Here is an 18012-nt window from a genome sequence, read left to right on the forward strand (position 1 = left end):
CTTCCTTCAAGGGACAGCTCAAGCACTGTCCCCATTATGAAGGTTTTCCTAACCCCCCCCAGACTGCTAGTGCCCTCCCTCCCAAACTACTTTTCATTTAATGACTATATACATATTTGTATTAACTTTATGTTTATACTACATTTATTTTTATAAGTATTTATTGTCTCTCCCATTTGAAGGTGAGATCCTTTGGAGTGAGGATTATTTCATTATTTCTACTTGTATCAACTTGTCTAGCACATATTAGGAACTTAATAAATACTTGTTGATTGATTAATCCTTAAACCATATCTTACCATATATACCTCTATCCAAGACATTCTGAGGGAGAAATAGAAGGTAACATGTGCAGACCACCACAGACTCCTGTAATGACCTATTCAAACCCTGTCCCCAGAATCATCAGTAAGTGAATCAAACTCTGCTGAAAGGAGGCTCACCATTATTGCCAACTGCAGACTAATCACCCCTGATGTATTTGAGGTTCAGCACCAAGTGATGAGTGTGATTGAGGAGCGCAATTATCACCAAATGTTGGGATTTGGTCATGTGAAGAATTCACAGTGGGCCTTTCTCTTTGGCAAAAGTTTATTCACGAGAAGAGACAAAATGAAGAAGTAAAATAGATACCAGGAGTGGTAAATATGAAATAGATTTGGGAAAGCATATAGTGAGCAGGGAAAGGGGTTTTAACAATTCACAGTGGAAAACACAAATTCCCTAGTGGTACTTCCACTTAAGAAAGAGAAAGGGTGGGAGTATTCCTTTGACTAGCAGGCTAAATCCTAAAAGAGTTAGTTAGCTACAACAAGACTATGAGATATAGTGAGGAATGAGAAGAAATATACCATGAGGTAGAATGCCATGGCAGGTCAATCCAAAAGGGATTCAGCTAAGATGGCATGGCCCATGAACAGATTTGTTTATTTATTTATAAACTTTTTCTTTTCTTTTTTAAAATTGAAGCTTTTTATTTTCAAAACACAATTTTTCATCATTGACCCTTGCAAAACCTTGTGTCCAATTTTCCACCCTCTTCCCCCCCCACCCCGAGATGGCAAGTAATCCAATATATGTTAAATATGGAATTATCTTGCTGCAAAAAAAAAAAAAAAAAAAAAAAAAAAAAAAAATCTGATCAAAAAGGAAGAAAAATGGGAAAGAAAACAAAATTCAAGCAAACAACAACAAAAGAAGTGCAAATGCTATGTTGTGATCCACAATTAGTTCCCATAGTTCTCTCTCTGGGTGTAGATGGCTCTCTTCATCACAAGATCATTGAAACTGGCATCAATCATCTCATTGTTGAGAAGAGCCACGTCCATCAGAATTGATCATCCTATAGTACTATTGACTGGTTCTGCTCATTTCACTCAGCATCAGTTCATGTAAGTCTCTCCAGGCCTTTCTGAAATCATCCTGCTGGTCATTTCTTACAGAACAATAATATTCCATAACATTCATATACCGCAACTTATTCAGCCATTCTCCAATTGATGGACATCCATTCAGTTTCCAGTTTCTGGCCATTACAAAGAGAGCTGCCACAAACATTCTTGCACATGTGGGTCCCTTTCCTTGCTTTAAGATCTCTTGGGGATATAATCCCAGTAGAGACATTGCTGGATCAAAGGGTATGCACAGTTTGCTCTCCAAAATGGTTGGTTCCATTCACAATTCCACCAACAATGTATGAGTGTCCCAGTTTTCCCACATCCCCTCCAACATTTATCATCTTTTCCTGTCATCTTGGCAATCTGACAGGTGTGTAGTGGTACCCCAGAGTTGTCTTAATTTGCATTTCTCTGATCAACAGTGATTTAGAGCACCTTTTCATGTGACTAGAGATGATTCATGAACAGATTTATAGAGGAAATTTAATGTCAGGGATTTGACATCTGATTGGCTTTTTCTGCCAACCCCACCAATGACCCAGGACCTCATTACCCACAGTGGACGAGGCCAAGGGTCCTGGGAATAGCAGACAGACAGTCCTCACTACCCATCTTTTACTGTTCCCAGTCAACACAGATTTCTAATAGTAAAGCAACTAAGTTTAGTGTTTATACTGCTGTGATAATTTAAAAGATTTGAGAGACATAGGTTCTGCATAATTTAATCATTTTATTAATGAGTCTAGCATGTTACTAATAAAAGGATGGTCATTTGGCCTTCTTTCTTAGATCACAGACAATCATGGTAGAAAGGCTTAAATGTTCTTTTGAAAGAGGAGTAAAAATCAGTTCTTATTGGTTAACACACTGGGGAGGTAAGTATATTAAAATGAGGGGTTAATAGAGACCTTATGAAACCCTTGGACAGAAAAACTATTTCTATACCCAGACCAGTCCTAGCCTTGGGGGCTATTTAAAGAATGCCCCACCCACAAGAGGGCAAGGTTTTGAACAAGAAAATTAATCTAATCTCATTATCAATAATGTCCTTCAATAGACTGAACTTTAAAAAATCAGCACTGTAGAAAAGGGGGAAACCCTATATCTCCCTAAATTATTGGTTATTAATAATCCTGTCTCTGGAATCATTAAATTTTCTTGATTTCATAATATCCCTGTCAACCATGAAAAGATTAAAATAGTAAATGTTAACAGGGCCATGGGAAGACAGACACCTGAATGCACTATTGGTAGATTGTCAATCAGTATAAGTGTTCTGGAAATTTCACTAGAAAAGTCACTAACCTGTTCATACTCCTTGATCCAATAATCCTAGTAATTAGCATGTACCCCAGGAAGGTCAACTGTATGGAGAAAGTTTTATAGCAGCACTTTTTGTACTAAAAAAAATTGTACACAAAGGGAGCGCCTATCAACTAAGACAGGGCTTCTTAAATGTTTTCCACTTGCAACCCTTTTTTGCTGGAGAAATTTTTATGTGATACTGGCTACATAGGTATATAAAATAGATATACAAATCAAAATTTATTAATAATAAATCATATTTTCTCAATCTCCACATTCAGTTACAAGATACCATAGGGAGTTTAAGAAGTTTAGGAATTAAGGAATAGGTGAGCATTCTGTAGAATTATTAATGTAATGCTTATAATCAAGAATTCAGGGGAATTTGAGAAGATTTCTCTGAAGTGAAACCAATAAAAGTAAGCAGATCTGGGAGAATAACTTGAGATTAACATAATAATGAATAATCAGTTATTTAGCAATCATTTATTCAAGAAAGGGGGAGAAGGAATGCCCCCCATAGAGAGGTGGCAAACTATAGGTACAGAATGTGACATGCTTTTCAGCCAACATATTGATCTGTCATATTTATCTATATTTAGTTATAGGGACAGGCACTATTTGAAGGAGAGAGATCATCAAGAAATGACAGCAATGTGGGGAAAAAAAGCATCATCAATATGACATTTTTTTTGGTTGCTCATTCTCTTGTTTCAAAGATTTCATTTCTCCCTTTAAAAAAAAAAGAAACAGTTTATCTTTGTATACTGTTATTCACACACAGCTTTTTGAATACTGTTATATTTGTATAAAGGATATGGTCTGGTCAACTAAATCTAAAATACATAAGTATGTATGTCACACACATAAATAAAGAGTTCCAAAGAGTGAATGACTATACCAATAGACCCTTCTAGGACTACCTATATCTCTTCCAGTCCCAGCCCTAATTCAGTCTTATTTAAAAAGCTTTGAACTCCAAGCTCACTTGGAAGTTGGCCAGGCTTTGGTTTCCAAGGGCTGAGAGGAATTTTAGTTTTTCTCCAAAATATTCTCTGGCAGTTTGCCTTTTACATTATTTGCTTGGATTCTTTCTTCCTAGAAGAAGAAAATAGCAGGGGATCCAAAGTAAAGAGATTTAGCATGCAGAGCTAGAGGAAAAATGTCCCTTCTCATCCGGAAAACATTGCTCTGTCACAGAAGCCATCACTCAGAGGACGGGAAGGTAGGGGGTAGGATTTAATAGCAATAAACATGCTGTTCATCCCCTCTGGTCTAGCCTCTCAATTTGCACTGGTCGATTAGGTCTGGAGTCAGAAACACCTGAATTTAGATCTGCTCTCAGACACTGTGACTCAGGCAAGTCACTTCACCCTGCTTGTCTCAGTTTCCTTATTTGTAAAATGGCAAACCATTGAAGTATCTTTGTCAAAAAAAAATTCCAAATAGGTTCGTGGAGTGTCAGCAACAACAAAGCAGGATATCTATTCTAGGTGCTAGATTCTCGATTCCTTTTACTGACTTGACTAAATTCCAAAATTGGAGCCCAATATTGGAGTCTTACAGGCTGGACCTTGCCTTGTGCTTCAAAATGCCGTGGCTGATAAGGAGGTGCTAAGAAAAAGAAATGCCCTATTCCCCAAGCACCTGCTACCCCTCCATGCTATACTATCCAAGAGGCAAAGAGAAAAGGGAAGAATTGAGGGGAAAGTGAAAAGGGAACTCTTTTCTCAGAGCTCCTTACTCAGCAGTTCAATTTCTCTACTTTTAAAATCTCTTAGTGGCTCTACCATCCAAGGGCAAATCCTTTGTCTATGACAATCCTGAGAGTTTTCCATAATCCTTTCAAATGCAAATAGGCCTAATTCTAAATAAGATACCAACTTTTAAAGGTAAAAATGGACTAATCCAAGTCTAAAAGAGACTGCCTAAATTTCTCCCTTACAAATTAAAAATTCAGTCACTCAAACAGGTAAAGGCTAATTTCATTGTAATTTCATCAAATATATCAGGAATAATTATCTGATCTGGAGCTCCCTAATTGACCCTATTCATTATACACACATTTGACACATATTTTATTGTATTTAAGCTTCAACCCTAAGAGGCATGTACCCTAAGTATGATTATCCCCAGTTTACAGATGAGGAAACAGAGGCTTGTGCAACTAGGTAAAGCTTCCAAGACTGGATTCTTTCTGCCTTGGGTGGTCCCTGTTCCAAACAGCACTGTGTCCTCTGCAGCGTGCAGTCTCTTAAAGAAAAAGAAAGTCTCCTTTATAGGGATATTTTTGCTGGCTACCTCCTCCGGTTCATTCAGATCTGAATCTGACCTTAGAGAGAGATCAAGTCCCATCCCTGAATTTTAAACATGGAATAAATTGAGAGACGTGGAGATAAGATGACTCATTGAAGCTTATAGGGATTTACACCCCAGCAGAGCCTTGGGTAATATTGGGGACACAATGTCAGAGCCGAAGCCTACTCCTAATAACCTTGATCTTCCCGACTGCAAACCCACTGACCAGAGTCATGAATACTGAAAAGGTGCTTTCAAGAATTGATTAAGCTTCTCCAGAAAAGCTAATACTATCAATTTTCCTTTGCTTTCTTTTAACAGCTGTGTATGCACCTTGTCCTGGAGGGAGGGTGTGACCTTGCCACAAAATCCTTGGGTGATTAGCTGTGATTAGGAAAGAGACTTTTCAAATGTGTGAAGGAACCTAAGTGGCTGAGGGCATCCCGCAGAAAGGCAACTAACCATCCCCGACAAGCAAAGGGTTGGGGTTCGAGCGATGGTGTCCCAAGGAGAATATAACTGCAGAACCCAGTCCCAGGCCTCACTCTAACAAGTACTATGACATCAAGCAAGTAAATCACTTTTCCTCCTCAGAACCTGAGGCTCTTACAAGTTCTTTCCACTCTAAAATTCTCTATTCCTCAGGCTCAAGGATTATAAAAATAATTCTAAGTTGTGGATATGGCGCCTGAAATAAAGTAGGATGAGGTAGGGTTTTCTTCATTTTATTTTACCATGGCATAAAGCCTACCTTATTTCATTAGTCAAACGAAATGCTAAGAAAGCTGTAATGCACAGGCTAATAGGGATTTTCTCATTAAGATGCCCTAACTCGGAGGAAGGGTGCTTCCTCTGGCAACTGAGTACCTGTACCGTGTCTTGACCTTAAGCATGCAGTTTAACTGCCCCCAACGTCACCCACAGGTTTCTGTTACAATAGTAACCCTTCCCCAGACCTACCTTTACTTCCAGTTTCCTTCAGGGACAAGTTCCTCTTCCCAGCACAATTGTATTCCACAGGGCTGGTTTCTGAACAGAGATACTGCGCCACTATCCCATCCCCAACACATAACCAAATTTACAGGAGGCACAATTTCCGCTAGTCTACAACTATGCATATGAATTATTTTTTTCTCTTACTTAGAAAATCATATAGGGATTCATGAATAGATAGACTATATATTTTTAATATTTTATTTCAGTTACATGTAAAAACAATTTCTTACCTTTATTTTTTACAATTTTGAATTCCAAATTTTCCCCAATCTCCCTCTCCTTTCCCCATGTTGAGAAGGCAAACGATTTGATAAAGGTTATATGTATGCAGTGCAAAATATGCCTCCAGGTATTTCTTTTTTTTAATTTCTCAAAATATTTTTTTTTTCTGAAGTTGTCCCCTAATGCTTCATTGAGGCCTGGAGTCAACCACCGGTTCTGTTAAAGCAATGATAAATACAGCACGGACTCCAGAAGGTCTTTCCAAGCTAGAACAAGATTCAACAAATAAAATGTCTAAATATTTATTAAATTCTTCCTATTTGCAGCTTCCTATGGGGCAGGTAGGTGATACAGTGAATAGAGCACCAGAATCAAGGAGAACTGAGTTCAAATGTGGTCTCAGGTACTTCCTTGCTGTGTGATCCTAGACAAGTCACTAAACTCTGTTTGCCTCAGTTCCTCATCTGAAAAATGAATCAGAAAGGGAGTATCTTTGCCAAGAAACTCCCAAATGGGATCACTCAGAGTCAGACACAACTGAAACTTTTTTTTTTTTTTTTTTTACTGTTACAAAAATGTGGAAGGTATTGTGTTAGGTAAGCAAAAGAAAGTGAACTGTTCTTTGTCCTTTTAGGAGTTTATATTGTTTTGTCAAACTTTACTATACAAACTTTGATATGAAGCAGGCGGATGTGGAGATCCTTCACCCCAATGATGGGCAAAACTAAGTGTGAGACTCATCTTTAGCTAATGAATGTTTCAGCCATTGTAACTCATGATGCAATTCTTACAAACACATGGAGGGATTTCAATCTATTTTGTCAAGGAACACAAACAAAATCACAGATCCTTGAAGTACTCAAGGAAAGTTTGTGAGGCCTACAGGAGAAACATGAAATCCAAGAAAGAATGTTTTATGTGGGTGCCAGGGCTAACTTGCCTCGAACAGTGTTAGGTACAGCAATTCCTCTGAGAAGTGATGGGCTTTCTGGCTTGCTCTCCAGATACCCCTCAGAACAAATTGGAAAACATTACATAACTAGACCAAGAAGCAGGGGGACCATTCAAAAAGGCTTATGAAACTAGAGGAATTAACAGAGTGTGGACAATTTGCATAATCTTTGCCAGAAACAAACAGGAAGGAGAAGCAGAGACCAGGCAGAATCTCCAAACAGTTAAAATGGTTCCCTTTGGAAGCCATCAACCAGGTTCTTAGGGAACCTTTGTCCCCTAAGATACGGATGTGGGTGAAGATCTGGGGATAGTCTATGATTTTTGAACTTTTCTAGCAGTGGGGAAGGATGAGAGAGGTTAAAACGTCCAACATAAAGAGGTTAAGTCATTTTTAAATTTAAAAATTATTTTAATTTTTAAAAAATTTTAAATTTAAAAATTATCTACAAACTGTTTTCCCCACCCATAGACAACCAAATATTGACTTGCACTCTTTGGTTCCTGGTGTTCCCAAAAGGAAAGATCAAAAGAATTTTTCATATTGAGTGTCTTCAAGCTTTTACCAGAGAGCCCAAGAGGAAAGAGGAGATACAGGATTATGATCTCAGGGTCTGTAGTACAAAGGGTTTGAGCAACACAGTTTTTATACTTAAATTCCTTGTCCCTAAGCTGCTGAGACAGTCTCAATCCAACTGTCCAGACACCTATTTTTATGGTAACTCCCTCTGTTCATACTTCTAATCTCCCAATTCCATGTGATTTTTCACGATTTTACTTTGCCTGGCTATGTGTCTTCTATGCCTCTTAAAAGCTGAATTCCATTTTAAATCTTTCTCCTAAATTCAGTGAACTGACTTTTAAAGGTCACTTGGAGATGTGGGCTGTTATCCTGGGGTGTTGTTTCCTTTCTGGTTTATTCAAGAGATTTATTTACATTTCATAAAAGGATCACCTGGCATGGTCACATTTTTACAGTTAATTTAACACAGGGATTCTTAATCTTTTTTAGGTCACAGACCCCTTTTTGCAGTCTGATGAAATCTATGGAACCCTTCTCAAATAATGTTTCTAAATAATTGAAAGAAATGTTTAAAGTATTTCAATTACAGATTATTGAAAACAAAGATATTTTTCCCATCCAAATTCCCCAAACTCCAGAACTCTACTCATGAATTCTTTGCAGGTACAAGAACTCAAGGTTAGGAATACTTGTTTATCCAGTCTCTTTTATGTTATTGAGTCTAGGAAAGACCAACCCACTTACAAAAGGAAACAAAACAAGCAAAATTAAAAGATAGTCAAAGTTCAGTCTCAGGCTCACTTAGACAATTCACTTATCTCCCACAAGCATGTGCTTCTAGTGTAAATCTGCCTTGATGTTAGGAGTTGGATAGGGAGTGGGAGGGTAGGAGGAGAAGGAAATCCCTTTCTCTTACCATTGCTGGAAATATACAGGAAAGACAGTGTGAGAAAAGTTTCAAGCTAGAAGAGAATGGAAACTACCTTCTATAGAGGATGGAAAAAGGAACTCTAACAAAAATCAATCTTTCCTGACAATAACTTAATAATCAAATTTGATGGATGCTCTAATTATTAGAGATAAATCAGTAGCTCTCCATCTCATCTTACAAAGGTGCCAGAGTACAGTAAGGATTAATGAATGACCACTTTAATGACCTGCTTTTGTGTGGGCAAACATTATATACTCTGTAATCTTATCAAATGCTCTGAAGAACGTAGATTGATGAGGTTCTCTCTTGATTAACACACTCTTTTTAAAAAATAACCCAAAGAAACCTTTCCCTCTTGGGATCCCCAATTGCTTCTGCCTCTCTGATTGAAGGATTGGATAGCAGAGCAAAAACTCCATCCAAATCCTCCCGTGATAGATCAAAATGTCAGTCATCTCATTTGCTACCAGCTGCTCTACTTGGTTTTGACCCACTATTACCTAGGCACCCTATGGTATTCTCCCACTTTCCTCTTTTCAGCTTCCTTTCTTATAATGCTTTCCCCATTATATTGCAAACTCTTTGAGGGCAGGAATTATCTTTCTTTCTTAAATCTGTCCTTGAAATTTGACACACATGTATCATATATCTTTATAAAGTTCATGGAATAATAAGATTGTTAAGATACCAATTATTCAATGAACACGAATGCAGTCATTATTCAATGCTTTAAATTACAATGATTTTTAGTTTTGATCTGTACCTTTCTGTATTTATTTTTAGGTGAAATTAAGGAAAGTTTTCAGGGTATATATGCTTTGGCAACTGCTTAACATGGTACTATACAGGCAAATGACTTCCAAAGTTCTGTCTTCACCAAAACCTTTTCTCTGAGTTCATGCTTGCCAGCAGGTTTTCAAATATATAGAGACCCAACAATATAATGTTTTCAACTGCATTTGAAAAGTAGGGCAAGATTTGGGGGCCTAAATCCAGGGGAAATATTGGATTTCTTATTATCTGTCTTCATCAATGTTTTGCTTAGATTCATTCCTCAATATTTGAACACTCTCATCATATTCTCCTAATGAACTCCCTCTTCATGGGAAGTTTATTTCATATGAATGGATCATCCAACTGAAAACTCAGTGACCATTATCGAACTACACTCTTGACATTCTCCCTCCTTTCTCAACAGATTCAATACCTGATCCCCCTCTTTACCCTCTCTCCTGCCCTCACACTAAGGGGCTTCAACATGCATGCTAATGTTCTGTCAAGTACTCTAACTTCCAAGTTTCTCAATTCCCTGAGTAATTAAAATGTCCATATCCCTTGACCCAAAGATTCCACTATTAAACATCCCCCAAAGATTCATCGACAAAAAGGAAGGACTCATATACACCAAAATATTTAAAGCAGCACTTTTTGTGATATCAAAGAAGCAAAGCCCAATTAGTTTCTCAATTTTAACACAAATTCAACTTTTTACAGCAGATTAAAAGCCTTTCCTGGTTTTCCAAGTTATTAAAACCTTCCCTTCTGAGACTACCTAATATCTACTCTGTATACATTATTCATAAGACCAGTTATTAACATGTCCTTTCCCCCATTAGAATGTGAGCACACTGTTGAGGGAACTGGAAATCAGTATAACCATTCTGGAGAAAAAGAAACCAATTATGGCTCCAATAATTGAGGGATGGATAAAAAGATCATAGTATATGTTACTATGCTGTGAAAAACAACAAATATGGTCAATAAAGAGAAGGGAAAGACTCAAATAAACTAAAGCAAAGTGAAGTTAGCAGATTTATACTAGAAATGTTGGCTTGGCTTAACATAGAAAAATTATAAATATAACAGGCCGTACTAATACAAATCAATGAAAAAAACATACAGATCAATAGATACAAAAAAAAAAAGGCTTTAAAACATAATGTCCAGTTGTATTTTAAAAAGAAACCATGAACTGGCATTTTCTATAATGGAGAAATAGTTGAGACTGTCCCAATGACCTCAAGGGTAAATCAAGGGTACACATTGTCACTAGTGCTATTTAGTATTGTTCTAGAAATGCTAAGTATAACAATAATACAAGAAAAAGAATTGAGGGGATATGCAAAGAAGAAACACAGTTATCACTAGTTGCAGATAATGTGATGTTTTAAACAGAGAACCCTAGAAATTCAACTGAAACAACTAATCTAAACAATAAAGTTGTTGCTGTTGTCCAGTCATTTTCAGGCACTTCTGATGTTTTGTAACCCATTCAGGGTTTTCTTGGGAAAAATACTAGAAAGGTTTTCCATTTTCTTCTCCAGCTTATTTTGCAGATGAGGGAACAAAGGCAGAAAAGATCACACAGTATCTGAGGCCAGATTTCAGTTCAGAAAGCTGAGTCTTCCTGACTTCAGGCTTGGTGCTCTATCCCTGTGCCAGGTAGATGCCCAAACAATAAAGAAGCAGAATAAAAAATGAACCCACAAAAATCATCGACCTGTCCATATCATACTAACAAAATCCAGCAGGAAGAGAGATAAAGAGAAATCCCATTCAAAATAATTAAAATATATATAAAATATGTAGTATACTTCATACTTCTCTCCCAAGAATCTACCTTAGAATTTAAATGAACATAACAAGATTTTTTTTTACAGAAATCAAGGAAGACAAATAATTGAAGAGACAATTGCTCATAGTTATGCCATGAGTACCATTAAGATAATGATACTATTTAAATTAATTTGCATGCTTAGTGCCAATCAAACCACTAAGGGAGTACTTTAGAAAACTAAACAGATTAATAACAAAAATTAATCTAGAGGAACAAAGAATCAAGAAACTCAAGGAAAATCATGAAAATAATAGCAACAAAGGATGCCTTGTTGTTGTTGTTCAGTAATTCTAATCATATCTGACCCCTAATGACTTCATTTGGGATTTCCTTGGCAAAGGTACTGAAGTTGTTTGCCATTTTTTTCTCCAGCTCATTTTACAGATGAGGAAACTGAGGCAAACAAAGATTAACCTGAATTTGAACTCAGGTCTTCTTGACTCCTGGCTCTGCTCTCCATCAACTGCTTTCCTGTCAATGGATATGCAATTTAGTAAATTTGGGGATATACTTTCATATTGTTTTGCAGAATATATAAATCAATTCACAGCACCATCAACAATGCATTTAATGTGCCTGTCCTCCTGTCATCTCTCCAACAGTTATGATCTGCTTTTGTTATTGTTGCTAATCTGATCAGTATAAGATGGCATCTAAGAGTTGTTTTAATTTGTCTCTTATTATTAATAATGAGGAGCATCTTTTCCTTTGATTATTAATAAGTTGCATTTCTTCATTTGAGAATTTCCTAGTCATATTCTTTGACCATTTACTTATTAAGAGAATGACTCTTGTTCTTACATGTTTCTATTATTTATATACTTTGAATATTAGACATTTATCAGAGAAATTTTCTATAACAGATTTTTCCCTCAATTATGTCTATTTGATTCTAAGTGCATTTATTTTCCTGTCCATTTTATGTTATGATCATCTCTGTCCTTTGTTTAAATAAGAATTTTCCCCCTAGTCATACTTGTAGGAATTTTTAAGTGAGATAAACCATTTGTATTTGTTATATTATCCATTTGACTTTTTTGTGGTATGTGATATCATATTGATCTGAAGTTCATTTCTGCCATACAATTTTCTGGTTTTCCCAGTAATTTTTGTCAAATAAGGAATCTTTACTCCATTAGTTGACAAAACTTATTTACATGATAACAACAATAATAATGTCCCAGAAGCAACTTCAGAATTCTGATCAAAGCATTGTCCAACAATGACTTCAAAAGTCTTACAATGAAACATACCTTCAACATCATGTCAAAGATATAATGGATCAAAGTATATGGAATGAGACATGATTTCTCATCCATAGTCCAGATAATGATTTGTTTTGCTTTACTATACCTACTTGTTACAAGGGAAGGGGTTATAAGATGAATCATGGGCATAAATAGGACAAAAAGGGTATCAGTGAAACTTTTTTATTTAATACATAAAAGAAAAAGGTATCAAAGATGAAACAAACAGAGCAATTGTGTTTCTGATTCGTTAAGAAAAGTATATACTTTGTATTTAACTTTATATCATTCATTTTCATTAAATTTTATATATACATTCTGTACATAACAAAAATTCAGTTTATACAGTACTCTTTCCTCCTTTTTAAATCTTGAAATATCTATTGATTGTTGTTAAGTTCACAATAAAAAAAAAAAAAGAAAATTTAAAAGGAACTATAAGCCTATTGCTTGAAGTAGATAAGATGGTGATAATAGGAAGGGAGAGAAGACAAAACTATTGAAATCTAAATTTTTTTTTTAAAGAGCTCCAATGTGATTCTTTTCAATAATGAGGTGATTCAGGCCAATTTCAATAGACTTGTGATGGAGAGAGCCATCTGCATCTAGAGAAAGAACTGTGGGGACTAAATGTGGATCACAACATAGTATTTTCACCTTTTGGGGATTGTTTACTTGCTTTTTTTTCTTTCTCATTTTTTTTTCCTTTTTGATCCTATTTTTATTGGGCAGTGATAAATGTGGAAATATGTATAGAAGATTAAGTTGGATTACTTGCTGTAGGAGGTGGGGAAAAGGAAGAGAGAAAAATTTGGAACACAAGGTTTTGCAATAATGAATATTGAAAACTATCTTTGCATATATTTTGTTAATAAAAAGCTATCATTTTTTTTAAAAAAGCTCCAAATTGGGAAGAGTAATAACAGCAATAAAAAGTTAGAATTTATACAGCTCTTTAAAGTTTATGAAGCAATTTACATATATCATCTATTTTGATCCTCACAGCAGCCTTGTAAGGTAGGTTTTTTTTCTTGGCAAAGATACTGGAATGCTTCCTCATTTCCTTCTCTAGCTCATTTTACAGATAAGGAAACAAAGGCAAACAGGGTGAAGTGACTTGCCCAGCATCACACAGTGTCTGTCTGAAACTAGATTTGAACTCAGGAGTTTCAAAGTGTCTGATTTGAACTCAGGAAGAGTCTTCCTGACTCCAGGTCCAGCACTCTGTGCATTATTGCAGCACCTAAGTGCTATAGGTGTTATTATTCTCTCTATTTTGCAGGTAAGAAAGGTAAAGTAGACCCAAGTTAAGTCATTATCTTAGAGTCATATAGTTAATAAAAGTCTAAGGCAGGATTTGAACTCATCTTTCTGACTCCCAATCTAGTATTCTGTTGCTAAACCTATCCAATTAGAAGTTCTCAAGGTAAATAAGAAGAGTTTAAGAGACCTAACTGACCTTGATTAATTCAAGTATCCAGACCTTAAAACAACTGGACCATAGGATAGAGACTGGATCCGTGATTTTATTTGTATAAGAAATTCACAGGTGGACAATATGTATGACATCATTCTTGACCATCCTAGTCTCAGGATGTTGCTCAGGGTCCCAGAGCTAGTATTTATCTGCCTTCAAGACCAGCTCTCTACTCACAACCTCAGTGTTTCTAGTTACTTGCCTCAGTTTCCTCAATTGTAAAATGAAAATAATTAACAGCGCCTATCTTTATATTTGATTTTTAATTTTTTTAAATAATAGTTTTTTATTTTCAAAAGCATGCAAAGATAGTTTTCAGCATACACCCTTACAAAATCTTGTGTTCCAAACTTTTCTCCTTGCCTTCTCACCCTCCTCCCCTAGACAGCAAGTAATCCAATATAGATTAATCAGGTGCAATTCTTCTATTCATATTTCCACATTTTTGATAATATTTGTGAAGTGCTTAGCATAGACTCTGGCACATAACAGGTACTTTCTCCTTTCTTTGACCACCTTGCCATGCTGCCCTTCGAGAATACTGAAAGTGAAGGGATGGGGGAAAGGGAAAGTTGGCAGATGTGACTGCTGAGTGATGTTTCAAAAATCTGAGACAACCTTTTTTTCCAACCATGTCTTGGGCTGGGTGACTTCCACAAAATGAGATATAAATATATAAAGAAAAGCCTTTCCAACATCAACAAGATGGTAACTAGGAAGAAGATGATCAACATTCAAAAATGGATCCATGGCTTAGACTTTAAAAAGTATGATCCATTTGCAATATAGGAAAGATTTGAGACCTTTGTGTGTTCCAGCTCTCTGGGACAGTCTTGAGAAGACCCCTTCTCAGAAGAATGTTTTTAAATGCATAAAACAAAATAAAGATCATTACAAAGGAAACCAAAGATTAGTGAAAATAAAGATGTAATATTTTTCCCATCCAGGAACATAGATCCCTGAAATATGTACACAGACCCAAAGGGGTCCATGAATCTCAAGTTAAGGAACTTTCTTCCAAAGGAAAGACACAAATTAACCACAGAAGGGAGAGGAGATTCAGATAGGTACATTGGCACTAAACCTAATAAAACTAGGAAAGGGGTATATGAAGTATGCTATGCTATATGTGGACATATTGTCCAGAAAATTAAATGATATTAAGATTTACCAAATAAACTGTATAGGTTGATGATGTTTTCATCACTTTAAAGGATTTTAAAAAGTCAATGTGGATGAAAACAAAATTGAGCTTTATTATAATAACATTATGAAACAATGAGAAAGAGAGACACTCAGAGAGAGAAAGATACTGAGAAAGAAAAGCTTCAAATACAATTCTATCAATAGTCTATTTCTACTTTCCGAGACCAACTTAGTTAAGTATGGAGATGGTAAGTTAGCACCTTGGCAAAGAATACTTCGATCATCACAACCCGTGAAACAAAGAAAAAAATAAAACAATCCTCAGTCACAACTTCTTCTGATGACAGAAGTAGTAGAAAGTGGGGCGGAGGATGATGAGAATTACACAGCTTCACATCATCTTAAACAGTAGCTACAGACCCTAAATATGAAATAAAATGAAATTATATGTGAAAAATGCTTTGCAGGCCTTAATGTGTTATATAAATGCTATAAATCATCATCATCATCATCATTACTATTATCCCTGTCAAGTGAGCAATGAGTAAATATATTCCTGGATGAGCTAAATTGTTTCAGTCTCAACAGTCTTCATATAAACAAAACCAGAATACTGTATGACTGAAAAAGAAAATAGGCTGGTCATAGAACAAGAGTAAGGAATAAACAATAGTGCTCCCCTGGGGAAAGGACTAAGCATTTATAAAGCACTTGCCGGGTATTATGCTAAGTACTTCTCACCAAAATTATTTCAATTGATCTTCACAACCATTAATTTGAAGTAAATGCTACTATTATCCCCATTTTATAATCGAGGAAACTGAGGCAAATCTAAGTTAAGTGACTTGCTCAGGTTTATACAGCTAGTAAATGTATGAGACTGGATTTGGACTCAGATCTTCCTGACTTCAGTGTTCTATGCACTGTACCACCAGCTACCAATAGTAACTTTTTGATATTTTTTGATCTTGAGAGTATTTTAGGAGGGCTCTCAGAGGTTGAACAGATTCCCTGAGGTAAATTTATAGGGGATCATGAAACCTATAAGATAAATAGGAATGAGTAGATTGCTAACTACACCATTGGAAGGAATACCCAATTCATTGAAATCACAGATCTAGTAGAATAGTGGAAAACTAGAGTTAAAACTATAAAACTGAATGCCAGAATGACTATGGAGAAAGATATTTTGCTGGTAAAGAGGTAAATTGGTACAGTTTTTTGGGAAAGCAATATGCAAATCTGTTAATTGATCAATAGATATTTATTAAGCACCTACTATGTGCCCAATGGCAGCTGGGTGACTTTGCATAGAGAGCTAGACTTAGAGTCAGGAAAACCTGAGTTCAAATCTGATTTCAGATACTCACTAGCTGTATGAGTCACTCATTGTTTAAAGTATTTTTATTTTTCCCCAGTTATACTCAAGACAATTTTTTTACATTCTTAATTTTTTGAGCTCCAGATTCTCTCCCTTAAACCCACCCTTAGTCCTCATTAAGAAAACATATGTGAAAGGATGTAAAACATTTCCATAAGTCATGGTGTGAAAGAAAATCTAGATCTCTTCTCCCCCACAAAAAAAGGGAAAAAACTTCAAGAAAAATAAAGTTAAAAAAGAGAGAAAGAGACAGTATGTTTCAATCTTTATTCAAACTCAATCAGTTTTTTTTTTTTCTCTGAGTATAGATAGGATTGTTCATAAGTCCTTTAGAGTACTGGTGGATGATTGTACTACTGAGAATAGCAAAGTCATTCACAGCGGATCATCCCAGAACATTGTTATTACTTTGCACACAGTATATTCACTTTGCTTGAGTTCATGGAGGACTTTACAGATTTTTCTGAGAGCATCCTGTTCATCATTTCTCATAGAGCAATAATATTCCATCTTAATCACATACCATGATTTATTCAGCCATTCTCCAATTGATGTTTCCAATTTTTTGCCCTGAGAAGAGGAGCTCCATCCATTATGCAAGCTAAGAGAGGCTAAATATTTTCTATTCCTTTGGAAATCCTATTAGACTTTGACAATTAATGGAAAGCTCCCAACCTATGTGATCTGGAGGAAGAAAAATCTGAAAGAAAGAGGGATTTTTTCATTGAGCTGAATCCCTGAATTAGAGCTATTCAGAATCTGCTTGACCATTCTCCAGGAACTAAGGTCTTGGCAGCTGCACTCTATTGGCATTGCATTCACTTGCCTGACAGACACCTGCACAGGACTAGCATGTGTCAACAGTAGCCCAGCTCTTATGGGTCTTAGAGCTGATGACTTAGCAAGAAACAGTTTGGAGGCAAACAAGCCCCAAAACAAGGGAATGAATCATTTACTAGGGACAGAGGGATTTTTAATGTCCTTGGAAGCCAATGTGTGGATGATTTTGGAAAGTTATTGCCTGCTGTATCCCTATGGAGACCTCCATGGCTAAATAAATAAACAAATAATTAGGAAATGGATATTTCTCTTCTCAGTGCACTGCTCTGCCTCCACTCCAGCCCAAACTGGTCTTTCTGAAAGGGCTGAGTAGAAGGCGGAAGTAGCAGTTTAATGTAGATCATCTATTTGCCATTTCTCCACAGATAGCACTTATTCATCTTCACCCTCAGTCTCAGCCTTGTCTAAAGCTACTTCTAACACTTAGACATCCTAAAAGATACTGCTCTATTAAAGCTTCCTGCTTTGATTCAAGTAGATGATAATCTAATGAATAGCACATGAGCCTTTTGTTGTCATTTCAGTCATTTTCAGTCGTGTCCAACTCTTCCAGATCCGATTTGGGGTTTTCTTGGCAGAAAGAATGGTTTGCCATCTTCTTCTCCAGCTCAATTTACAGATGAGGAAACTGAGGCAAATAGGGTCACCCAGCTAGGAAGTATCTGAGGCCTGTTGAACTGA

This window comes from Sminthopsis crassicaudata, chromosome 4, assembly GCF_048593235.1.
Source record: "Sminthopsis crassicaudata isolate SCR6 chromosome 4, ASM4859323v1, whole genome shotgun sequence".
Taxonomy (NCBI): domain Eukaryota; kingdom Metazoa; phylum Chordata; class Mammalia; order Dasyuromorphia; family Dasyuridae; genus Sminthopsis; species Sminthopsis crassicaudata.